Consider the following 19,034-nt stretch of genomic DNA (forward strand, 5'->3'; position numbering starts at 1 on the left):
AGAAGGGGAGGAGGCGGCCGAGCCTGGCCGCGGCTCTGCCCTGCAGGCGGGGCGGGGGGGGGAAGAGCCTGGCTTCTGCCGTGAGCCGAGGAGGAGCAGGAGGAGGAGGAGGAGGAGACGGAGAGGAGGAGGGCGGGCAGCCCAGCCCAGCCCAGCCCAGCCCAGCCCGGCTCCGCGCCGCTCTCCATGCGCGCCCGGCTCTTCCGCGCAGTTGCCCACCTCGCCCGTCTCCTGCCTGGCAAGGCGAAGGGATCGCCGCGCGGCCCCCGACGGAGCCCGGCACCGCGGCTCCGGCTGCGGCGGCAGAGACGGCGCTTGGGCCGGCCGGAGAGCGTCCCCCTTGGCGGGCTGCGCGGCTGAGCGCGGAGCTTGCGCCTCGGGGAGGGGGAGGGCGCCTCGCTTCCCAGGTCAGTGGCGCGGCGCGCGCGGCGGGGCTTCGGGCTGGGCGGCCGGAGGCGGGAGCGGGCAGTTCTCCGAGGCGCAGTCGGGGCTGGCAGCCGCCCTGCGCGCCCTTCCTTCCGCGCTCGAGGAAGTCCCGCGGAGGTCGGCAAAGTTCCGCGCCGCCTGGTCTGCCTTCTGGTGCGCGGTTCCAGCCGGCGGAGTCCCCCTCCGTGGAACTCCCGGGGACTTCCTTGCGAGTAAGCCAGTTTTTCAGCTGCACAAAGAGGCTCAGGCTTGGGAGACTTCGCGGGGACCCACCGGGCACTCTGTAGGCGCCCAGAGTTTCGCTTTCCCACTTCCCATGAAGTTGCTTCTTTCAGCCGTCATTTCTCCAGGCGAGCGTGCGGAGGGGGAGGTGAGAGCCTCTTTTTGGGGGAGAGGGCTCCAGTTCTCCCGTACCCCTGGCCTCCTAGCGCGCAACTTCCGTCCGAGGGCATCATCGCGCGCGGACCCGTCCACGAAGCCAGGTGGTCCACGGGGGCCCACGGCTGGCTGGCTCTCGGCTCCTTCCGTCGGCGCCTTGTCCACGTGCAGAGCATTTCTTTTCCTGTCAGAGGGGAGGATGGAGAGGAGAAAAGGGGGGCTGGGTTTTGCACGTGTTTGGAGAAGCCAGACGTGACAGGGGGCTTGTGTGCCGGAAAAGTTTGCAAAGAGGGAGAGGCAAGGTGAGCGGAGAGGCAAAAGGGGACAGATCTTAGCAGAAATGCCCACGTCTGGGCAACCGCCCCTTCCTCCCCATCCCAGGTAAACCGAAAACCAACATTTCCTCTCCAAAGCATCGCTCCCTCCTCACTTATCTGAGAACAGTTCTTTCCGAGAGGTTTATACCCAAACGTGGACCACCCTTCTCCGTCTGTTCCTTCTGCTCCGTTAAGGGTGGGCTGATGAGTTCGGGGCTTCGATTAGGGATCAGTTAAGAAGGCCGGAAGACAGTAATCGTTTGGGATAGTGCGTGGTTATCTTTCGAAGACCCCCCCCCCTTATTGAGGTAGGCCGGTACTCTTCTCCCAATGCGGTGGGTGAGGGACCAAGGCTGGCTTGCCCAAGGCCAAAGTATTGAGACTTGTAGGCGGGCGGGCGGGGTGGGAGGGGAAGAGAAGATTTGAGCCCAGGTCCTCCGAACTCATCTCTCTTCCAGTTGGTCCTCTTGATAGAAGGAGGTATAAACAAGATTCCTATCCAAGCAGGTGAAGTGGTCTACAGACCACACGTGGTTATGCCAAAGAAAACATGGTCTACAAAGGTGCCACCAGGTTCTGGTTTGTTTTCCGTGTCACAAATTAGCATAGACGGCCGTTAAATTCCCTAGAAAGTCGACAGTGACTTTAGATCCTTAATGTCCCACCCCTCTATGTATTTACTATGGAGTAAGCCTTCCCCCCTACCTTCCCCCCCCCATGCCTGTCACTCAGTTTCTCCACTGTCAGCCTCTAACCCTGTCTAATAATATCCTAATGCAATGCCCACTTTTTCTAAATGCCTGGTATGTATCAGTGCAACATTTCAATATGGATCTGGGTTTTGAAGATAGGTGACTTTTTTAAAAAAAAAGCCTAGCATACCAGAACGTCAAGGGAGAGTGAAGCACCTGGAGGCAGAGGGTGAGTAGGCAGCCCCAGGGTGAACGAAACACAGGATAATTTCCTTGGCACAGATCCTCTGACATTGTGATATCTGTACAATACATTTTCACAGGATCTTAAAGCAAAAATGGCATTGTGATGCTGTCTCTTGTAGGTAGAGCCAGGCAGCTGCGGTCTGTGGAACCAGTTCTCCATTGCCTTTTCCCCCCACTCCTCTTGGAGAGCAACAGCATGACTTGTGAGGTCTCCTGTGGCCCCAAAGTGTATATTTCACCCACCCCTGTTCTATTCTGATCCAAGAGAATGGAGAACAAACAAGATGAGCTTGAACGCTTAACACAAACCAGTCCAAAGGTTGGGACTCAATTCCTTGCTACTCATGAATGCATGCAAGCAAATTCTGGAAGTATTTTGCTCTTCAAGAAAAATTTTTTTAGAGACAAATCAATCTTGGAGCAAAGAAATTTTGGGGAAGGAAAGCTTGTTTAAACTTTTCCTCATCATTTTGCTCCATTTCTCCTTGTGGAAAGATGTGGTTGGGTGGAAGCTTATGTGTTGTTTGGGAGGCAATTTAGAGAGGCTATTTGGTGAAACTCAAACTTCTTTGAGTTTCTCCAACCTCAAAGAACCTCTATTACATGCGCATTTAAAACAGGAATCAATTTTTCATTGGCAAACTGGGAGAGACCAGCTGGGCATTCCAATTTCACAGAGGCAGTGAATCAACTGGAGATTTTAAAGACAAATTTTAAAGGAACTGTCCAGGGTGCTGAACGGTGTCTCCCAAAGAGATTCAGAGCCCTGGGTAGATCCTGCGAAGTTCAGATTAAAACTTGGCATGGACTCACTACATGATGGCACATAACAGCAAGGATGGAAAGCCTTACTCATCTCGTTCTCATGCATGAAAATGAAAAACCACAACTGGATTAAATCAACCCCGCAGAGTATTCTGCAATGCTCATCAAATCTAATTTACTGGACTTTCTGCAACAGTACAGGCTGGCACAACAGAATTGTCCGCCTGAAGCAGTACTTGCTGTGCCCTTCAGACAGGAGACCTGGCCTCCATCTATCCTGCCACCCCTTCCCACCACCACCCACCCACCACTACCATCTGGAGCAGGTTGCTTCACCCTGTCTGAGTGCTTGTGAATATAGATGGAACACTCTTCATATTGTACATTTAGCTGCCTGTTTCGTATGCCCAGTGAAGTCACATGAGTTAGGAGCATCACTTAGAAAGTCCCTTCCACAAAAGAGCATCTTTCTGAGTGGCAGCCGTGTTCGTCTGTTGCAGTAGGTCTAACCGAAACAGAAGAATTCGGGGCGTGTGTGTGTGTAATTCTGGCACCTTAGAGACCCAACTCTGATCTTGACCAAAGTACCACAAAACATCCGATTCATTAACCATTTTAAAATGTAACTAGAAAGCGTCCTGTGGAAGGAAACTCCACAAGTAATAAGTTACTCTTATAGTTGATATTTCTGAACAGTAACTACTTACTAGATAAATATCTGTTTCTGTGTAAGTGGTCTAAATCTTTTTAAGAAAAAATACATTTAAGATTTTGATTAGATCATGGTAAAAAAACAACAACTTAAAATAGCAATCTTTGATGCTTCTCAAACTTTCATTGTTGTTATTATTATTTTTAAATCCGGAATTCTACAGCTTGCTTGCGATGGTACAAAATGCACCTTGCAGTCACCTCAGCACCCATCACTGAGCGTCAGGCAGCATTGATCGTGAGACAGTCTTCCCATTAAATGTACTGTAAAAAGAGTGATGTTCTCTCTCATTAAGCTTCAGTCGTAATGGATACAGTTATAGCTCTGTTATTAGAAAACAAATAATTAGTGCCAGTTATTAATTATTTGTATTTGTGGCCTTCCAGGCTCCAGGCAAGGGTGCAAACTATACCTGGCAGGTGTTACAAGACCTCGCCTGTCATAGGCACTCCATCCTTCGGTATTCAGGTGAGCATCCCAAAGGCGCCAACAAAATAAAGGTAGATCTGGATGAGAAAATTAACAGGATTGCAGTGCGAGTCTTCATAGATAAGGATCTACTTTTTTGTGAGTGGCATAAAAGCACTGTTTTTAAGCAAAAGCTCCATTTGAAATTTTGACAGACTCCCCATCGGGGCTTACTGGCTTCATGAACCTTCTGCCCTGTGATTTCAAGAGATGGAGATAGTAAAGGAGCTGGATTGTTAAGGCGGATAAGGCATGGAAAGTTTGGCTTTCCAGGGCGTGGGGTAGGAGTTCTTCTGTTTTGGCTCAGAATGCCTCTGAAAAAATCACTGAGATCAGGAAGGGAATTCCCACATCACTTTGAGCTTGGGGCTCCTTCTTCTTTCTCCTCTAGCTGACGTTCTTTGTCAGAGTCCCTGGGGGTGAGAGGGAGGGGGGCTGTCTTATCACCGGAGCACCTCCGTGGCATTTCCAAATGCTTTACGTTTGTGTTTTGAGCAATCACTCTGTCAAAGCCAGTGCAGATGTGCATTAGCCCCCTTTGGACGTCGGATCTCTTTTGTCTGCACCTGATGGCGCAGATAACAGGATAGGCGCTCCAAAGGCATGGAGAGGATTGTGACTCCCATCAGCCCTGATCAGAAAGGCCAGAGACAGAGAGGGAGAGAGAGAGAGAGAGAGCGTTCCACGGGCCTGGCTCCAAAACCTTGATCCGCTGTTTGCAAAGGTGCTGTGGGAAATGTATGTATTTTTGAGAGAGTTCCATGTTTTTCATACAGCTCTTTCCCAGAGGGACTTTATTTTCTTCCTTTTATCCTTAGACTGAACCGTCACCCCTTCCCAACCTTCCATCTGTATTCTGTGGCTGCTGCGTGCATGTTTAGTCCTCACTGGCCTATTTTAATTCTCTTTCTTTTTCTTTTTTAAAACCCCTTCTCTCTCTTTCCTAAATTCGCCTGCAAGTCTTGTGGTTCCCCCAAGCACCTGGATCATTTCCTCTCATTTTATAGCAGTCCCTTCTGACAGCTGTTCCATCAACACTTGCCTCACTCTTTTCCTTTTAGAAGGTGTGGATCTATAACACTGGACCCCAAGTGGTGAATGTGGAAGTGCAAGGCCCCATCTTTAAAGTCTCCATACTCAGCCCCCTTGTAAGGAAAACTCGGGTGCAGGCCGTTCTATCAGCCCATAGCAACAACGCGAGCAGGTCTTTTGCAAAGTTAATGCCTCTTGGTGGCTCACCCAAGACTAAATGAGCCTCAAATATTTTTCTATAATTGCTGCTACCCCCACCTGTTTTGGGGAAAGTGGAGAGGGTACCTTTAACCCTTGTCTCAATGAAATCCAGAATCTTGTCACTCCTGCTTGGAGAATCGGATACTAAGGGTGGTTGGTTGCTGTGTTCTCCTCATCCTCTCAGCCCACTAGTTAGCCCCTCGCCACCTCAGGTTCTCAGCTGGGCCCAAGTTTCTGTCACCGTGCCGGCACCATCTCCAGTCAGTGGCTGGGGTCTGGCTTTCTGGACTGACTCCAACCAGGAGGGCTGGCAGTGCCAGGCTGGGAGGGGCCCATGAGCCTTCTTCGCTGATCCTGCTCCCAACGGCTCTGCTGTAGGCACTCCTTCTGGGGCTGCCTCTGCCAGCACCTTATCCTAGTTGGATCGCAGCTGGGAAGCCCAGCGTAGTCATCCTCTTTGGAGGGCTGAAGGGTGGCATGCCCCTTAGTTGGCAGGAACTGGACCCATTCCCCCGTTCAGGGGTTCTGGGTCACCAATGGGCGGTCCTCCCTGAGGACTCAGAGAGTGGCCTGATCCTCTGTGGCCTCGGCCCTCTCTTTCCCCCTCAGTGCCTGTCAAGGATGTCATGTCTCAGCCCATGCTGGCCTCTTCTTCCTCTTATAAGCTGGGGTCTCACCAAGGTGGCCCGGCCTATGACCCCCACCCTCAAGTGTGCCCCTCCGCCTCTACTTTCTCCCTTCTACCTTGAAGCCTCAGCCTCCTTTTCCACCCCCTCAGGCAGCTCTGTCTGCAGAGCCTCCCTGAGGTTCACTGGGAGGGCCAGGGCCAGGGCAGAGGGTCTGGTGGGGACCCCCGAGGCCTCCCCCTCATACTTGCATTACAGGCTGTTCACGACCATATGCTAGTTATTCCTGAGGGTTGCGGCTCAGCTCAGAGGGAACAGGAAAGGGTTGTGTGTCTCTGTGTAGTAGCAGCAGTAGATGAAGTCTTACTCCCCGTTACTCTGAAAGTCCAGGCGTTTGGGCCCTGCAGACCATGGCCGCGTTACACCCCTGGATCCAGAGCAGCATCACTGTGACGTAATCTGTGAGCAGCCAGATCCTCCTTTCTCTGGAACCAGTCGCTGATTTCTTCTCTTGCAAGGTACCTGTGCATCCAACGCTTAGTTCAACAGGTTGTGCAGACTACAGGTGGAAATCTCGGATGCTCACAACCCCCTGCTTCTTGCAAGGAGTGACGTTTGCCAACAGAAAGCCTTCAGGCAATGTCTGAGACAGCTTTTGTTCCAAAATTCTCCCAGGATGGTTTTTTTGTTTTACAATGTTAATTTACACTTCAATAATAAATCAGAGGTGGTAGCATTAGTAGAAAGAACCGAATACATTTGAGGAATTGCTACTGAGCTCAGAATCTCATCTGTTTATGTTAACAGGGGGTGAGATAAATCTCTGGCATGTAATTATTGACATTAAGGATAACATTTGGCATTAAAAGAAGAATAGTATCATTCTGCTCTTCATTGTTTATTATCGTTATATATTATAATATATACAGTTCACATTTTTCAGCAATGAAGATGCCTGGGGGTGCAGATCCAAGGGTCAACTCTAAACATTAGGAGTTGAGCTCTAAAAATGTATGGGTGAAGTGACACATTTGCAGGATCAGTGATGTCTGAATTCCAGAAAGCAAATGAACAGTGACCGGCCGCTGTTCTAGACTGGCACCGAAGATTTCGGGAACAATTCCGGTTGCTGAAATTAGTCTTGAGGAGGAAGATTACCTGATCTTGCCTCCATATTCTTTAAACTTCATCATGGTGGAGGAGTTGATGTTGGGTGGTGATTAATCTTATTTCTCAGCATTGCTGGTGCATGGGGTTATAAAAATTAGGAGTCAAGTCCTGAACAATTGCATTGCAGGCTTTGCTTTTTAATTATTTTCTCATGGTGTCTCGTGCAGATGACTTAGTGTTGGATTGCACGTATGAATCCCCCAGTTTCAGCCCAAAGAGGGCCTGCTTGAAGCCACAGGGTCGCCTGTTGCTTGTCAGCGTTATCCAGGAGACGGCTGGCAGATGGTCCATGTCATCGTTTCTCAAGCTGGTCCTCCCTGCTCTTTGGGGCTTTTGTCAACATAGTTTGGTTCCACTTGCAAGTTGTAACACTGTTAGTCCTTTATCTTTTTCTGTGATTGTCTGATGGAGTGGGACTGTGCTTCCATGAAGTAGATGTGAAAGTGGACTATTTGATCCGAGCAGAGATTCTTGAGGTCAACAGGTCCACCCCTGTGCACGCCCCATGGTGAATAAACATACTCTGTACTTGCCTTTGGAAAAGACACAGGCTGTCAAGCAGTAAACTGCTAAGTGAATTGAATGGATGTTGTTCCTTCTGTATAAACCGTTCGCAATCTGGTTTAGATTTGAAATTATGCCATCAATGTGCTTGCTGGTATTTATTTGAGGGAAACGAGGCCCGCAGGTTGGGGAAGTGCCATGGAATGTCACAAGGCAGCTGTAGAACGCTTCTCGTACTTTCTGCAAAACCATTCTTTATTCTGCGTTGCTTTTGGTGGATTGCGTGGGAGGATGTGTTGAAAAACTGCATTAAAAGACAGGCTGTGTTTGTATTAATGTACTTCTGCTGTAACCTCTATAAAATAATCCGCTGAAAAATAGATATATACTATACATAGAGTGTGCTAATGCTGTATTTGTTAGCATGCTCTGTCCTGGCAACGTAGACAGGTGTTGGACTTCAACACCCGTATTGTCAACTAGCATGGCCACACTCTCCAAACAGTGGCCTAACCATCCTGAGGGCATCAGGGTGGAGGAAGACGGGGGGGGGGATCTTCCCCACTGGGTCTTCCTTTTGCCATCCAATCGAAAAGACCTGAACAATTAGCCCCTTCCCAAACATAAATATATTTGTTGTATATAGAAATATAAACAGGAAGGGCTATTTGATTGTTGGAGTCAACAAATGTTGTTTCAGTTGTGTTTTACCTTTTTTTTAATTATTGTTTTAATCACTTGCTGCCTGAATCAACCCCTTATGCAGTGATTCAGTGGCGACCATCTTTGGCTTGCTCAGCTTGACCACGGAAAGTGTCCAAATAACCCAGTCACAAAATGCAGAATTAGTCAGTCCCCATAGAAAATGTGGGAAAGACAAGGGATTGCAGTAAATGAATCCAGGAACAGCGTGTCGGCACAAAATCGAGAACCCCTCTGGAGATCATACCTTTATTAGATCAGTCAAAAGACGCACAAAAAGAAGTGCCCAGGATTTCAAGTGGGAGAGAAGGGGAATCCAGTGTGCGTCCATGCTGAATTATTGTCTCTGTTTTGCTTCGTGCCAGAACAGCGACTCCCACAAAGTGACAGCAAAAGCACTCCCTTTCTGCATTCTGATCTCCATTGGGCTCACGGAGCATTTGAATTCTTCCGTCGCTTTCTTTCTCACGGCACACTTGCAGTTTGCTTGTTCCCCCGAGCATGCAGCTGGGGAACCAGTGACCTCAGTAAAGCTCTCCCAAATTAGAACAGTCCTGGCGAAATCCTCCTTATTTATCGGGGATGCCGCTGTTTGATGAAAAGATCTCATTTTGTCCGACGACGACCTTCTCATCAATTCCGTGCATGTCTGTGGGATTTGGTCTTTATTCCAGGAGGAGGCCTTGAAAAGCTCCCTCTGTGTCAGAGAATAAGCTCTTTTTGAATTCATGGGTCTTCAGATTAAAGAGAGGCTGACACCTGCTACCTAGACCAGGAAGGGAGAAATGTCACTGCCGCGGAGAGCGTTAAGGACTGGGCCTTCCCCGCAGTGCAAAGTGTGGTTGTAAAAGAAATTATAGAATTATTCAGAGTGGAATACACTGGAAGTTCAATTCCCAGAAACCAAACACAAGCTTTAATGGAGCCATTTCAAGAAAGCGGGAGGTGAGGGAATGAATGGAACAATTAACCTTCCAGGACACTCTCAGAAGCGATGTGTAATCAATAGTAAGCCAATCTGTTCGGCAAAATCAAACTTATTACAACAAACGTATAAATGAATATTGGCACCCCTGCTTTGTCTCATCCTCCCGCCATGTGCAAATTTAGTGCCGGTTAGTTCCTGGCTCTGAAAAATTTAGATGGCTCTGTAACATAAGGTCAGAGCTTAATTATTTACAGGGGGACATCAATCAGCTTGTGGGTATGATTTATTTATACATCACCAGAGCAGTAAAGGGAAATGGTGAATTCTGATTTTGCTATTGCTTTTTATTTTTTGCAAGGGGGTTAGGGAGGGTGTAAAGGTCCTGTCAGGTGCAAGTGAGTTCCCTCCCTGACCTTGAAAAAAACAGCAAAAAATTTTAGAAGGGCAAGAGAAAAAAATTATCTGGAGAAGAGAATCTTATAGCTGGGGGAAACACTTTAAACAAAATCTCCTACATCATTGCTGCCTTTCAGGAAGGACACTGAAAACTTGTTTGTTACAATATTCCTGGAAGGATCTCACTCTTCAACACCTATAGAAAAGTAGCTCCGGGATCCAGGACTGGAAACAAATGTTTTGGTTGGGTCATTGAAACCATGATAACCAGTATGGTGTAGTGGGTAGAGTGATGGACTCAGGAAACATAGTTTTGAAACCCTACTTGGCCATTGAAACTCAACTGGAGTGTGTGTGTGGAGATGGTAAAAACCATTCTTCAAATATCTCACTTAACTTGAAACACCTATTAGGGTCACTATAATGTGGTTCTGGCTTGTTGGCACGTAACACTTGACACACAAACACAGCAAAGTTTCAGATTTCACTGAACTCTTCAAACGATACAAAAGTTGTGGATAGGAACACCCCCCCTCACTCCCCATCTCCAAATTTCATACCACCCACGGCTGACAAAGACTTTTCAAATAGTTGAAAGGTTGCCGCGTTTGCCTATATATATATATATTGTTGATCCAATCAAGGCAGTACCCAATCTAGAATGTTATTCCTGAATATTTTCCCTCCTTTTCCTTTTCATTCCTCATTGTCCTCATTGTTATCATCATTGCCACCCCTGATGTTGCCACCACCCGTCCATCCATCCGTCTGCACCAATGATAAAGGTTCTGCGTCCCTGTTTGGGACCACAGGTAGACAAAAATGCCATACAGGATGTGAAAAACAGCTTCTCCCCACAAACTGCTAACATAAATGTGTGGCTGAGAAGGCCACCCGAGACACTGTTCCAAGTCCTCCATGGATCTAAAATGTGTGGCACCCACCCTACAGGGCAACAACATCTCTGGGGGGTTGTCTATGTCTTCTGTTCCCTTCCAACTAGGAACATGCATTTTACATCCTTAGGAGGACCAGAGGAAGCCTGGGAGAAACCACCCTGTTTTCCTCCCACTGTTACTATTGTTCACATGCCTGCCATGCCCGTATATGAAGTGGGTCATGCAGCGGGGCCATCTGTTTTGAATGCAAAGCCTTGACTGCCCATTGCACTTTCCTCATTGCCTGGCTCACTTCCTTTCCTGCTAAGACAAAAGGTCCCATTTTCTGATGGAAGAGCGAAGAAGGTTCGGCTTTGGTCGTTAAATCTATTCCCTCCATTGCTGCTTTATCCATCACTGGAGACAGCAGATGCCTCATGGGCCAGTAGGTGTGTTTCAAAGCAACGATGAAATTGGAAGCTCAGTGTGCTCTCACTCGGAGGGCCTCTATTCTGGGAAGAGGAGACCGAGATGTGCGGCCACGGTGCTTGATGCAGACACACTATTGTTCCTAATATCAGCCACAGAGTCAGGACGTCACCTAGTGAGTGCATGGTATTGGTGAAAATGTTATGCAGATCCTTTAAAGAACCGAAGCAGGCTGCTCCACCGACTACATTCAACATCGTTAAAGCCAATCAGCTCCACAGCATTAACGTGGGTTTCTCTTGCCTAGGAAGGCAAAGCCTAACTCTAGGGCATTGCGTCTCACAATTAATGCTCTGAATCGATGGGCTTACCTGCTGTTTATGTTTTCGCTGATCACAAATGAGATGGCTCTGTTTAAAAAAACAACAACATTTGCAGCTATCTGGTGAGAAAAGAGTGTTGAATTATCTGGCCTCAGTTTAGTGCTTTCTGGGGAGAGGGTGGCATGGGGCGGTCTCAGTGTGTGTGGTAAGTTGATCAGGCCCGCCAATTAATTTGCAGAATGTGCATCAGCATTGAATGCGCTCAGGTTTTCATCCTGGGATTTAAAAAAAAATAGCAATGTTGTTGAGGTAGAAATTTCTATTTGGTAAACAACGGATATAACAAAAATGGAGGAAGTGACTAGACTAAAGGATTAGCTCTCCTGGACTCGATGGCAACTGATAGAATAACTAATATCTTGGAAGCCAGAACCAACGTTCAAAATATTCTTGACAGGCTCAAGCCCTAGGGGTGAAAACAAGAGAATGAAATTTAACAGGGATAAGTGCTAAATTCTACACTTTGGGGGAAAAAACAAACAAACTCACAGTTACAAAATGAGAAATATTTGGCTCAGTTATACTGAGAAGGATCTTGGAATTGTTTACCTTTATTTATTTATTTACAAGATTTTTAAAGCCATGCCAACAGTGTGATGTAGCTGCTAAAAAAAAAGAGAGAGCAAATGCTATTTTAGGCTACATTAACAGAAGTATAGTCTCCAAATCTCATTGAGTACTCGTTTCCCCTCTGTTTGGTACTAGTTAGGTCTCCTCTTGAAGTACCATGTCTGATTCTGAACACTGTACTTTCATAAGGATGCTGGCAAACTGGTGCAAGTTTAGTGGAGGGCAGTAAGGATGATCAGGGGACTGGAAACCAAAACCTGTGAGGAAAAATGGAAAGAACTGGACATGTTTAGCATTGGAAAAAAAACGCTGAACAGTCTTCAAAGATGTGAAAGATGTTCATACAGAGGAGGAGCAGGATCTGTTCTCAACCATCCCAAACATGTAATAAAAAAGCTCCAGGAAGACAGATTCCAACGGAATGTCAGGGAAACTGTGTTTACTGTTAGAGTAGTACAACAATGGAACCAACAAACGCACAGGGTGGTGAGCACTCCAACACTGGAGGGGTGCATTCAAGAGAAATTTAGACAACCACCTGATAGATATCCTTTGGTCTGAATTCCTGCCTTGAGCAGGGGGGTTGGACTGGATGGCCTTCGAGGGCCCATTCCAACTTCATTATTCTAGGATTCCTGTAATAACTATTCACTGGCTGTCTCTTCAACCCTCTTAAGACCCACGATTTCTCCAATGTTGCTGCTGCTCCTTTTATGGCGTTTCCCCTCTGCCTACAGCTTCTTTCTTCTCTCCAGATTAGCCTCTTTAGGTAATCCCACCCAGTCAGGGGTCACACAATGAACGGTACAACATCACAATGATATGTAGGCAGTGGAACCAATTCATTTTCACTGTGTGATGGTGTCAACAAAGGTAAGGGAAAGGCCTTTGAGAAACAAAAAGAGAGAGCCAGTGAGAACAGAGGAAACAGACAGATGTGCATTTTTTTTGGCAAGGAACAAAGAAAAAAAATCATTGTGGAGGAGAAAGGTGCTCTTGTGTATGCGTTCTCAACCATGTTCACAAAATGCTGTCAGGCGTCTGAGCCCCAAAGACCTTTAAAAGGGCCTGACAGGAAGATCCAAAGGGCCGTTTTGCCTCCCCTGGGAATGTTCTCTTTAAGATCGTCACCGAGTGTAATTACAGCCCAGGATTCACCCAACCATCCACAGCCAAGCTGAAACGCAAACTGCATCTTGTGTGTCTTCCAGACTTCAGAAATGTCAAGATTAAATTAACTGTGGGGGAGAAAGAAATGCAAAGAAAACGAAGACAATTTTTTTTTCTGGGGGTCAACCAAGACGAAGGAGTGAGGAGACCCCACCACCCCAAATAGCCTGGGCCAGAATTTCTCTATCTTGTTTCTTCATAGCAGGCTTCATTCCAGGGCTGGCCAAACTTCTGCAGATGTACTTCCAGGCAATTCTGTCCATCTTATCTGGATATAAAGTACTGTATATTTTGCAATTAAAAAAAAAAACTAGCTTTCTCACTAGATGGTCAGAGGGCATAATCATCTGGAATAACCCAAGAAGAAGAATCATGTGATTCTTCATGTTATCCATCTGTTTACGTACAAAGAAAATCTTAATGCCAATTCAGGCCAGATTAGGTACTCAAAAGCTATAGATATTTTTATTTTTAAAAAAATCTGTTTTATTCACTTAAAAACCTGCTTCGAGCCAATTTATCCCATGTCCTTTGAAAAGAGTGATTGAAGAGAAGAAAAAGGCGAATACAGTGGTTACAATGATGATACATGCGCGAGGCAATGAGCTAAAACTCTTTAAATTACGCATGGCAATACTGCAGTGAAAACAGTAATCACAAGAACAGCCACATCCCAATTAAAATCTGGTAAATATAATCAGATGGCAGAAAGAACTGAACAGCATGAAGGAGCGAGCGAGTGAGCTTGAGGGGGGGGGTCAGTTTCCAGGTGCAGGCATGCACGATTGTAGAGATATATATTTTAGCTCCCAGGGGAAGGCATGGAGGGGTGGACCTCCCATGGAAGGAAATGGGGGCAGAGGTCCCCCCCCAAAAAAAGAATAACCTGTTTGGGGGGGGAAGAGGCTCATAGAGCAGTGGTTAAACTGCTGTACTGCTCCAAAACTGTGCTCACGACCCAGGGTTCAATCCTGGGTGGCCGGCTCAAGGTTGACTCAGCCTTCCATCCTTCTGAGGTCAATAAAATGAGTACCCAGTCAACAGGGGGTGGGTGGGGAATGTGTAGCCTGCATAATTAACTTGTAAAGCACCCAGAGAGTGCTTGAAGCGCTGTGGCGTGATATATAAGCAGCCCGCTTTGCTTCGGAAAGCACTCTTCTCTCACCTTCTTGGCACGATGGACCTCTTTCTGGTCATCAAGGCTGAGAAAACGTTATATGAGGTGGCAGGTTGAGGATCAGCAGAACGAAACAGTTCATCTCTTCTTCCCTTGTGTTTATCTGAACTGCCAAATAGCTCAGTGGTTTAAGGCAGTGGTCCCCAACCTTGGGCCTCCAGATGTTTTTGGACTTCAACTCCCAGAAATCCTGGCCAGCAGAGGTGGTGGTGAAGGCTTCTGGGAGTTGCAGTCCAAGAACATCTGGAGGCCCAAGGTTGGGGACCACTGGTTTAAGGCATCTGGCCACGAAGCCAGAGGTTGGGAGTTCGATTCCCCTTCGGGGCCTCCTCAGCAAGGGACTCGATGATCCATTGGGTCCTTTCCAGCTCTGCCATTCTGCCAATCCCAGTTTTCTGGGGTTCCACTCTTCTGCAACTGTGGGGACAAGGAGCCGTTTGTAGGCCCAATGGACTCTTTCCATTTTCTCTTTCTAGTAGCATCTACCTTGTGCGTCTCTGCCCTTTCACCGCTTCCCTACCTTGTCTGCCTAGGTATCTTTACATCCCATAACTATTCCTATTCTTCCTCCTTTCCCCTCTCCTCCCTCACTTGTTTCCCCCTCTATTAAATGGGACCCTACAAGTAGGACCTGATGAACATTGGATGATTTTGAGGATCCCATTCATTTACAGTTTGTCATGGACTTCATTCTTTGTGAATTCTGATACAAACAGGCCAATTTCCCACCTCCCACAAACAGCTCCTGAATCCAGGGACTGTTGTAGTTCCTAATCCAAGACAGCTCCTGATTCTAGAAGAAGTATACAACTCATTTTGAAAAGGCATATTTTGTGAGAAAACATGTTGAGAAATGCATTTTTCCCCCAAAGAAAAAAATGTTTTTTTTAAATGTAATAATAATAATTACATGCTGTCAAGTCATTTGTGAGCTTTAGTGACCCTACCCAGGGTTTTCCAAGTAGAGAATACATGGGAGTGGTTTAGCATTCCCTTCTCCTGGGACTGTGAAGTTTGCCCAAGGCCACCAGGGCTGGCTGTTCTGGGAGGCACGGTAGAAAATTAAACTCCAAACATCTGGATCCACAGTCAAATACCCAACTTGCTGAGCTATCTAGCCAGCTATTTATTTAAAAAAACAAAAACAAAATCTATTAAAACTTCCCATTTTAATAGGCATCTTTTAATCCAAAGATACAGATGGAAATGGGAGTTTTTAACAGGGTTTCTGTTTAAGTTTGTTGTTGGAGAATGGGACAGCGTGGTTCATAAGTGCAGAGGTGACATGGGTGAGGAACAGAGAGATGTCTGGTGCAAAGGGTGGGTGGGTGTGAAGACAAAATGTTCAGGGAGGTGCCTCCTCTCTGAGGCAAGACACAAAGATTCCTCTCCCCCGCCCCACTGCTGATCCTCATGCCTTTTTGCCTTGTTCCGTTGGCAACAAGCTGTTCCAAGTGGGTGTCGTGCAAAACAAGGCACAAGATGGCAGATTTCATGGCTTAGTCATGGCCAAAGCAAAGAATTTCACACCTCCTGCTGAACAGGCGTTCGGGGATGAAGCCACCACCACCACACGATTACCACAGTTCTAATTGAGTGGAATAAGAGAGGTGTTGAGGGTTAGTCATCAGGCAAGCAGGAACACATGCTGCTTTTGGTTGAACAAAACGCACGCACAGCCACCATCGTTGAGGGTGCCTAGAGAGGGCTTCAGAAGGAATCAGAAAGTTACTTGCCCTCTCAAGAGGTTTTCAAGAGAGCAGATTTCAGATCGGCAAGGCTGAGTGAGCATTTCTATGACATGTGATTGTGGTCCGCAACCTATGTTTGAGCTTATGGGTGGGGTTGAATATACTTGTGAATAATCTGGTGAGAAAGGCCAGCTTACTAATAAACATGGTTGAACTTGCTTATGGGTTCAGATGTAGGCTGCAGGAAAAAATGTGACATGTCATAGAAATCCTTCCCCTGCTTATGACTGAGTTAGGACTTGAACTCACCCCCCCCCCGAACCCTAGTCCATCACCCTGGAGTATCGACCGGAAGGTTTTTGTTCTTCCACCAGCTACATTTTTTGCCCCCAATTACCAATTTCAGCACCTCGGTCAGCGTCACAGTTGCCTTGCCCAAGTTACAGTTCTGGGATAGTCAGTAAATGGCATAATAAACACCCAATGGCTGAAATGTGGGTTGAACGGAAGGATGTTTCCCACCTTTCCCTGGAAGGCTTGGCCTTCTGTCTCCCTCTTCCACTCCAGATGCCACAAAACTTCCACACAACTTCTCCAGCAGCTGCGTCTCACTCTTGGGTCCCACCTGACTTTCCCTTCCCATCACTGATTGATGGCTCGTTCTGCTTCTGTCACACTTAGAGGGAAATTAACAATGTTGATTTGATCTCTGGGCAGTCCCAGGAAACACTGTCAGGTTGGTTTAGCTTCTTTTTAAAAAAAAAGAAGAAGAAAGAAAGAAAGAAAACTGCTGGGTTGTCTTGAATGTTTGGCATATTTAACAAACCTTTCACTGCCATTTTTCAGATCAATGATAATTTGCTGCCTCGGATGGCTGCCTCAACGCCAGAGCCATGTCAGAAAGATATTAACGAGACACATTTCTGACAATGTTTATAGCTGGAAGGGCCATTAAGTATGCCAAATTGATCACGGCTTTACACCTTTCTCAACACTTGGCTTGAAAAGTATAACTCAAGCCTAATTTTCAGAGAAGCAATAACCCTGCTAATTCATGTAGGTTGATCTTTATGTACCTCAGTACACATTGACTTGGTCTGCACATGTAGACGGCATGTTCAGACTGGAACTCGGCCCTCTCCTGAGTTTTTCGTTTCTCTGAATGCTCCGTGGTACTGATGGAGATTTGTGTGATTTGCATTGCAACCCATGGCTGCTTAAGGACTCAGAAGAAATCTTCATTGGCTGATGTTCTGTTGCTTAGCATAATAAATTGCACTAGAGGAGGCCCATGGAATCAGTGGTGATTGGGTGGCTCAGCTGTTCTGTATATTGGGCCTATTTTAGTTGCATCTTATTATGGTAGAGCAAGTCGCAATTAGAGCAGACCCCTTTGAATCAATGAAACTTATGAAGAAGTTGGCTCACCAGATCTCCACTGATTCAATGGGCCTACTCTAGGGCAACTTACTAAGCTAAGTAACAGGATTTCACTTATGCCCAGGTAAACATATACAGTATATTGTGACACTGGAATGCCTTTGGGGTCCCGGGGTCCAATTCTAAATTGGGATTTGGCCCAGTTCCGTTTGTGCCTCAGTTTCCTGCCTGCAAAGCATGGCTGAGTCCTGATCATCAGCTAATAAAAGAGAAAACCTTTTCTTCACCCAGAGCTGTGAGAAGCTTCTTTTCTCCACGGTGGGCAGAGAAACTCTCTTATCTCCAATCAGCAATTGATTAGAGACAAGAGCCTTCCTTTGCTCCAAGCTGGGCGGTGCCTTCGCACTCCAGATGAGCTGCATGAATCAGTAGTTTTCTTGCCTGTCGTCTACTTAGCAACTTGACAGGAAGTCGGTTAATTTAAGAGCGCTGTAGACAGATGTGGTTTACCAAACGATACGCAGTCATGTTTTTGCCTCACATACAAGACAAAGCCTTTCTGGCTTCCTTCCCTTTGGCTCAAAGCTGTGCATTTTTTTTTTTAAAGAAAAGAAATAGAAAAAGGACTTGCCATTTCTCGGGAGTTAAGGAATAATTAATTTAAGGAAGGATAATAATTTGCCATAACAAAAGGGAGAAACGGAAAGGTAGGATCCCGGCCAACAAAACCCACCAGCCTCCAGGCACGCCAATGCAAAGATATTGTGAACCCGTTCTTTGCGGTGGGATTTAGAAGCGTAATTATAGTTTTCATTTAGCCAGGTGCCGGGGAAGAAAACAAAAGGCTTTTTCATAACGCAGCTGCTTGGATTCCAGACAGAAACACAGTACTGACTTGGCTTTACAAGAGAGAGAGAGAGAGAGAGAGGAGCGGAAGATTCCTTTGGAGCTCAATGTGGGGTTTTCACAAGATAGAACCCGTCCAAGAAGTGGGGGAGGGAGCGACAGAATCGGCAGGGGGGGGGAATGAGCCCGAGGACAGTGGGAGTGGGACGGTCCCCTGGATGAAGATTGTTGGGCCAGGGCAAAAGGGGGCAGCAGAAGGGAGAGGCCGGAGGAGAGAAGGGAGGGCTAGGAGGACCTCAGGCCAGGAAGGATCGCAAGTCTTTGCGTCTGAGTCTCAAGTCAGCATCCGAGTCTTTGGTTCCAAGTCTGAGTCCCTTACTAAAAGCAAGCCTCTTCCCCCCCAGAAAAAAAGGGGTGGGTGCATTCCATGTCCTGAGTCAAGTCTGGGTCATGGGGGGGGGGACTCAAGTTCAAGTTGAGTCACAGGTGCAGCCCAAATCTGATAGTGAGGCCCGCCATGTAAGTCTTTTCCCCTGCGTCGTAGGGCTGTGCTCAGGTGCCCTGGTCTGATTTGAAGTTCAGTCAAGGATTTGGGTCCCAAACTGTCCTAGTTCAGTCTAGAGTGGATTTCCATCCCAGATCCTAATTGATCTTTAAACCCACCCACCCCCAACTTGCATTGGGAAACCGAAATGCCTTTAAAATGTGGGGCTCTTTTTTTTTTCAAAGAAAAGAAAAGAAAGGGAAGGAGGGGGAAGACAGATGCAATTTGTGCTCCCATCAGATTCAAGTTCTGATCCAGGCCCAGATCTCTTTGCAAAATCCCTTTGCTTTACTCTGGAAGAGAATCTGGCCCTTCCATGTCGAACTGGACCCCAGACCGGTTCGTTTTTTTAAATTCAGGATTTGTTATGATCTGAGGCACATGGAGAATAACTTTGGCCCAA

General features: G+C 46.9%; 1 protein-coding gene across 1 annotated transcript in view; it reads left to right on the top strand.

Moving 5' to 3' along the window:
- Window positions 1-276: 276 nt before the first annotated feature.
- The window catches only part of CHST8 (carbohydrate sulfotransferase 8), a 177,159-nt gene continuing 158,401 nt past the window's right edge, over window positions 277-19,034 (top strand). The window contains exon 1 of the mRNA XM_072980460.2: window positions 277-407. The gene's annotated coding sequence lies outside the window, so the exon portion shown is untranslated. The remainder of the gene's footprint in view (window positions 408-19,034) is intronic.

This window comes from Pogona vitticeps, chromosome 10 (genome assembly GCF_051106095.1).
Source record: "Pogona vitticeps strain Pit_001003342236 chromosome 10, PviZW2.1, whole genome shotgun sequence".
Taxonomy (NCBI): Eukaryota; Metazoa; Chordata; class Lepidosauria; order Squamata; family Agamidae; genus Pogona; species Pogona vitticeps.